Below are 7,830 nucleotides of genomic sequence, written 5' to 3'. Positions count from 1 at the left end.
AAATCAAAATAATAATAACTTTAGAAAATATCAAATCAAACAAGCCTAGGATTACAATATCCCTCACACTTCATCTAAATCTTACCTCTCTTCCTTAACTTATTTCAATGGGTTGAATTGCTAACCTAGAGTCCTAAATTATTTATAAGGGTCTCCCGACTCATCTTATAAAAATATCTATTTTAACCAAAATACTATATCCCTATGTGAATTAAAATTAAAACAGACTCATTAAGTTCAGGCTCTAATCTGGCTACATATGGCCTATAAGTATATCCCTATCCTATACGCAAATCAATTAATATGATCATATGCTATCCCAATTTTAGTTTACTCTAAACTCCCTTTTCCAAGTTTGTTTAGGTTCCTAGATCAATTTAATTGGTGGCCAAGTAATTAAAAGCATTAAGAACAAATTGGAATAAACAATTCAAATCCCATTAAAGATAATTAAGAAAGAGATTAAAAATTTAGACTACATGTGGTTTAATTGCAAATCTAGAAAAAGAAATTTAGCTACTCATAATTGTAAAATAAAATAACATTGTATAAAATTCAACCATTGAAAGTATCAAGAAAGATAAAAACTAAGGAAGAAAACAAAACAATATTTTTCGCCTTGATCTCCAAGTTTCAGCCTAAACTTGTAACTTCTTGAATCTCTCAAAAGTTGTGTGTCTAATATTGTTAAACATATCTTATTGATACTAATAGACTAAACCTAAAGTTCCTTAAGCTGAGCTAGGGTTTAATTGGGCTTAAGAGTGTAATAAAAGGTCCACAAATCAATTATCAGTCTTTACAAATTTTCATTCCTAGCACAGTTCGTCTAGCTATTTTCCGACGCAATTTTCTCTATCTTAGAGGCAGAACTGGGCAAAGTAATCCTCATGAAAGTTGTAGCTCTGTCTCTTATCTTTCCAATGGTCTAATAATCACATCATTTGAAGTTTTATAGCTCGAGATATGGCCAAAATACTAAAACATATGCAAGCAGATTCTAGGTCTTTCAACACTTTACTTTCCAAAATTAAGCCCAATTACTTTTAATCCTACAAAAAAATATAAAAACCAATAAATAATAACTAAAATAAAAGGAATAACATAAAATTAAAATAACTCACTAAAAAGTAATCTAATCATAAAAACAACTAAAAATAATTAAATTATAATTAAAAATTGAAGACTTAGCTAATATTTAATAACAAAATTAAAATAAAATAATTCTATAAAATAGAATTATCAGAGTCCATTGACTTCAACATTTTTGTCATGTGTTTGATAAAATCATCAACTTTCACAAATATCTTGAGATGACTTGGCAATGCCGCGATGCATACTTTATTATTATTGAATACTTTTTGCTCTTCCTCTTTCTCTTGGGTAAACGCCACATGTTAAATCAAAATTCAAAGTCGTGCTCACAAAGTGAAGATCAATGCTAAAAACCATCCAATATTCTTCACACAGTCAAAATCTTCATTTTTGTCTTCTTAATAATGAATTAAAACAAAGAAACATACATGAACATAATTCTTTTTCTTTGGTTGAATCATATTTTATAATGAGTTAATACTCTTATTTCACTTAAAAGTAAGTTTTTGTATTTGTATATTAATTTTATAAACATGTCTATAATTCATTGTGTTAGTATTTGAAACATTTTAAAATTATTATTCTACAATACATGTACTACTAGTATTAATTCCTTTTTTGTTCATTACCAACTCCTTTTCTCTATACGTAAAAAACTGAAATTCACTTTTGCAAATATTCCATACAACTGATTCTGTAAGATAGCAGTAGACAAATGGGATTGGTGGCCTTTGATAAAGTAGCAGAGAAGTTAGTTGGAGCGAGTATCATAAAACTTGTGGCACTCAATTTTATCCATCGCATGACATTGCATGGACCTATCAAGGCCTTGATCAACCAAACAAGAACATTCGTAATAGGTCTGACGTTAAAGGCAATCAAAACAAGAATTTCAAATTACAAAACTGTTTGATTGTGATGTAATGGCAAGCCAACAACCTACCACTCTAACTTCGCCAACATTTTTGCATCCTCAACACCTCCATCAAGAATTGAACAACTAGAGGAGCAACCCTTACCATCACTAATCAATACATAGGTGGCCAACGAACTTTTCCCAAAAAACACTCCTTAGAAATATGCTAGCACTAGCAAGGGAAAAGAATCACCCACCAAAACAAAACAAAACCAGATTAGGATTACAACACAATAAATTTTCAAAAAAAAAGGATTACAATACAATAAACTTCATTTTACATATTTTCTTTTCGTCTAATTGTTATTTGGTTATTGTTTCATTCTTCCATATAGTTTGAATTACAAGCATAGGATGAAAATGATGCCTTTTGAAATATATCTATCTTCATTTGAATATTCAACACTTTCAAAATTGACACACATTCCTAACACTTTTGATGAATGATTTATAATTGAGATATCAACACTGAAGTTTTAAATAAATTAGAATTTTCTTCACATTTTGAGAACGACAAAGAAACCATAAAGTCTTTTCTATGGATGATGAAATTTTATTGTTGATAAATGTTAAAGTTTGCCTTTTTTCATTGTTCATACATACACTTCATGGATGCTTGATGTAATTAAGCTATGTATTATTCACAAAATTTTAACATTTTTTGCTTTGCTTCATGAGTTGTTGAGATGATTGCTTATGTTTCTTGGACTTATAAGATCGGGGATCAGTGGCTTCATTTTTTGAATTGAAACTTAAATAACTTATGCATGGCCTTCTAAAAGAATTCTTCTATAGGAAAATCAGGAAAATCACTGACTGAAGATGATGGAAAATTGTAAGTAAATATTCATGTAGTTGCATATGCACTCGTGTGATATTTTCATTGAGAGATTTGATGAAAATTTCAAACAATATATGATACTCCTTAATTGCTCTGCTATTATTTGTAAACAAGGCACACACTAGACCAAAACCTTGATGGAAGCATAGCATTACTGAAACATTTTGTTCATCTATAGCTAATATGGACTCCTGACATCTAATTGCTAGCTACGTATTAAGATGCCTCATTCTTTTGTTTTGAGGCAATATGTTATATTGCATACTATAACTATATTTTTTATTGTATATGCTTTGAATGCTGGTTGAACATTAAAACACTATTTTACTTAACTTAATATATTTTGTAATAACAACGATGCCATCTTTTGTGAAGCTTTGTAAAGCCTTATGCTAATTTCTACTTACAAGCACTACCTTTTGTAACTAACCTAACAATGATTATATAAAATTACAAATTGTCATAATATTGCTTTACGTTTTATGCCCATATCTATACATCTATGCATTATATTATGGCTTAGGCCCTAGGCCATAATATTGCAGGACTTTTTTTTTGGTTGGACGATTGAGGCTGAGACTATCCATTGGAATGTTATAGCCCTGGCCCTCAAATATGAGCATGCTTTCATGAGCCTTCAACATTCTGTCTTGAATCCCATTAAAGTTTTATACTAAAAGAAAGTGCCCATTAAATGTATGCAAGCTTGTTTTAACTGTGCATTGCACATAGGTACAATAATATATGTTCTAATTTCACCCTTGAATCCATTCAATCCATTTCTCTTGCAACCCAAACCGTTTGACCCAAGCCACAACAATCAGATAACTTTCTCTCAGTATTATTTATATTTTGTGGATATAAAACCAATCAGTTTTATATAATTGAGAATAATTAATGAAAAAATATCAAATATTAAAATATCACATTAAATTTGGACTTGATTGAAACATTCAAAAATATTATTATTCATTTCATATTAAGTTTCAAATTCATTTCATATTAAGGATAATTATTTTTGGGTTCCAAATTAAATATTTATCTTTTTCTAGACAATGTTGAAATTAAATTCCTTTCTTTTTGTTAAAAACTTATGATTCTTATTCTTTCCAAATTTCATATTTTTATCTTTAAGATTAATAAAAGGAAGCTCTATAAGCCACGGTTCTTCCAGCAACGGTTATAATGTTTGACAAATCGAACTATTAAAGTCCAACCTACTGGTTTTTTTACTAGTTGAAACGTGGTTGTATCAAAGTCTAATACTCAATTCAATTTAACATACTTATCTTCACTCACTGATGGACATGGAAAAAAACATCACTTGGTAGATTTTTCTCTTAAGAGTCATTCTCTTCTTGCGTCAAGCCTAATGCTTGATATCCTTGATTTAGAGTACTATGGTTCCAAGCATAATAGATGATATCCTTAATATTGCTTAATTAGATCTTTATTTGTAGTGCTACGTTTCCAAGCATAATGCTTGATATCCTTGATCTGAGGTGCTACAATTCCAATTATAATACTCGATATGCTTCATTGTTCATGATATCTACTTGATATCCACTGCTTAAGTATCCTTGATTTGGAATGTTATGATTCCAAGCATAATACCTAATATCCTTGATTTGGGGTCTTATGGTACCAAGCATAATAGATGATATCCTTGCTATGTCATGATATCTTGTCAAGCCCGACTCTACAATATGTTTATTATGTCATTCTTACATAAGAATGCATGTTTGTTTACTTGGGTACCTCGAAAATTGTTAAAAGACGGTAATATACCAAATGGTACAATTAAGTTGAATTAAGCCTCGAACTAGACCAAATAGAGATTTCAAGATGAAATTGAGAGATTTAAAACCCCAGAATGCCTTAAAATGGTGATTCGGAGTTCGATGACCGATTTAGAGTCAAATTAGAATTTTCATGACCTAGGGGCAAAATGGTCATTTTGCCATCCGAGGTTAAAATTGGAATGTTGGATAAAATTTTTGACTAAGATTGATCATTTGGAGTATAATTTGAGTTTGAGAAGTGAAAAATTTTAATTTCAACATTTTTTCGAGCATAGGGGTAAAATAGTCATTTTGCCACCAAGGGCAAAATTGTAATTTTGCACCACCCAACACTTGTCCAGCACATGAATTTTACCCAATATTATCATGGATAATTGAAGAAATTTAAGTGGTGGAGAGAGATTGCTTAATGGCTAAGTATGACACATGGACCAACGAAATGGAGATATATGTCAAAATCTCATCCATTTATATTTGACTTTAAAAATCAGCACATAAACTCTCCCAACTCATTTCTCATGGCCGGCCATAGCAGGAACAAAAGAAAAAAAAAAGAACAAAAACCCTAGGTGGAAAAATTCAAGGGAAAAGTGTGAAAATTCAAGTAATCAAGCAATCAAAGGTAAAATTTCTTGATTTTGACTTGTGATCTACCTTTCCCATGCATTATTTTGCATTTTTCATGGTTGAATCACAAGATATCATGAAGGATTCATGGCTAACCGAATTTAGAGAGAGAAGATTTGATGATTTATTTGGTTAGATTTCAATGTATTTTAGTGTTTTTAGTTAGTTAGTGATGTGTAGCATGAAAATCAAGCAAGAAAAATTCATTTTCTCCCATCACCCATCATTGGCCCAATTTTCCATGTAGAGTGTGTATGATGATTTTGATTTTATTTCAAGTGAATTGGTGACGAAATGATGAATTACAGTGAGAAAATCAAGTAGGAAAAATCATAGTATTGATGCACTCACTATGGCCGAAATTCCCAAGAGAAAATGTGAGGATGATTTTTGCCATATTTCAAGTTATTTAATTTGTGTTTGATGATTTCGAGTATTGGGAGAAAAATGAAATTACTTGGAGTTAAATTGGACATATTGGCCAATTAATCGAGTGATAGATCGAATTAGGCCAATACCGTTTTATTTAGGTACACAATTGAATTTGTGTAGAACATCGTGTTTAGACGATAATCCAAACAATTTGCATTCCATTTCATGCATTAGTAAAGAGCCTCAAATAGATTTATAATGATATGACACAGTATATTGAATTATGTGTCATGTGTTGTATATAGGTGGTGAGCCCTCTAACAAAGGTAAAGATGTTGTATCAGAGGATTGAGAATAGGAGTATTTCAAACTCTTGATACAGTGAGTAACCTTATTATCGTCTTAATTATCTAAAGTAATTTTTATTGGTTTTTTTGTGATTTTATGAAAAATGAGTTTAAATGGTAAATCTTTCTGTTTTATAAGCAAAATGTGATTAAATGAAAATGATTTTATAAAATTGTCTTGAAATTGAAAGATGGTTTTGAAAATGGAGTAATTGGAGACTAAATTATTGTGTTATAAATCATGGTTTGAATTGAATGGCTTATCATAATATTGGCATGAATGGTTGATTTAATAAATGTGTTGAAAATGTATGAACTGTTAATTTACCTTGAGAGGCCGTAAAATAAAATAATTGCCATGTCATGCTATTGCAAATTTTATTGTATGGTGGGTTATAAATTAGTCGCTACAGTGGACGGGTTCCGTGGACCAGCCTATTAGAGGGGCACGGTAACCCTATTATATTCATACCTCAGTATGAGATGCGCGGATGGATAACTCCTGAGGTTAACACTTTAGAGTTCACTTCACGCCAAACCACCATGTGAGGGTGACCTCAGCCAACGCCAAGGAATAGCTATGTTTTCAAAATAAAAACATGATTTATACGTACATAACTTTTTAACAGCCTTGGTGGACTCGGTTGGGATAACCCTCGATCAAGGTATCCCTAATAACTGAGTATGAAAATGATTTTGGCACGAGCCAAAGTTTTAAAAAATTCATAAGCCATGTTGATTACTCGATTTATATGAATTGATTTTATTTGGTTGAAATGAGTTGAAAGGTGATGAATTACAGTATGTTAAACTATTTTATCTGTCTCCATTTACTCAGCTTTAGATATTTTAAATGGTCTTTGTTTACTCATTGGGATTATATAATCTCACCACCCTCTTTTCCACCCATTTCAGGCTCAGGATAGTCAGTAGATAGCTCATTTCGTTGAGGGCTACAGTTGGATTTGCATCCTCCAAACTGTAGGTTCACAATCTTTCTTACTTTTAGTTATTCGAGAGCCTACTAGTTATTGTAAATTAAATTAAATACTCTGGCCTACTGTATTACAGTATGTATGAATTTATTTTGCTTTTACGCTGCAAAAATTATTTACGTATAACTGTAAAAATATTATTTTATAAGAAAATAGAATATTTTATTGAATTTTTTTTTTATTATATCCAAATAATCATAATTTCATTTTAAATGAAGGTTTTAGATGTTTAAACTTATCTTTGATTATGAATTATGTGTTTTGTACTCGCATACTATATTTTAGCGAATTTCAAGATTTTTGAGAAAAAATAACCAAAATGCCCCTATGAGAAAAAAATTGTTTTTCTATTGTTTTGATTTGGAAATAGTTTATAATCTCTCAAAACATAATTTTAGTGACTAATACTCATAGGGGAAGCGAGAATAACTGATGTTAAGCCTTGCGAGGTTTCGATTGATATTCCAAGTAATGAATGTCTATCGGGACGTCGCGACGGTTGTTACGGGCTCGATGGGAGTTCCGGGTCGTGACATATCTACTTGATATCCACTAAATATCCTTGATCTATAGTGCTACAATTTCAAGTATAATAGATGATATCCTTGATATAGGGTGTTATGGTACCAAACATAATGCTTGATATCCTTGATTTATAGTGATACAATTCAAATCATTATGTTTGATATCCTTGATCTATAGTGCTACGCTTCCAAGCCTAATGCTTGATATCCTTGATCTAGGGTATTACGGTTCCAAGCATAATAAATTATATCCTTGATATTACTTAATTATATCCTTGATTTGTAATGTTACGTTTCCAAGCATAATATCC

The 7,830-nt window shown here is 30.8% G+C and overlaps 1 long non-coding RNA gene across 1 annotated transcript; it reads left to right on the top strand.

The window, feature by feature from the left end:
* LOC108662540 lies at nt 5,236-7,095 on the top strand. The gene is made up of 3 exons (XR_001928423.1): nt 5,236-5,276; nt 5,959-6,034; nt 6,916-7,095. It is a non-coding gene; the product is annotated as an uncharacterized LOC108662540 (long non-coding RNA).

This window comes from Theobroma cacao, chromosome 6 (assembly GCF_000208745.1).
Source record: "Theobroma cacao cultivar B97-61/B2 chromosome 6, Criollo_cocoa_genome_V2, whole genome shotgun sequence".
Classification (NCBI taxonomy): Eukaryota; Viridiplantae; Streptophyta; class Magnoliopsida; order Malvales; family Malvaceae; genus Theobroma; species Theobroma cacao.
The sequence above is the reverse complement of the archived record's forward strand: the minus strand, read 5'-3'. Positions and strand labels throughout refer to the sequence as shown.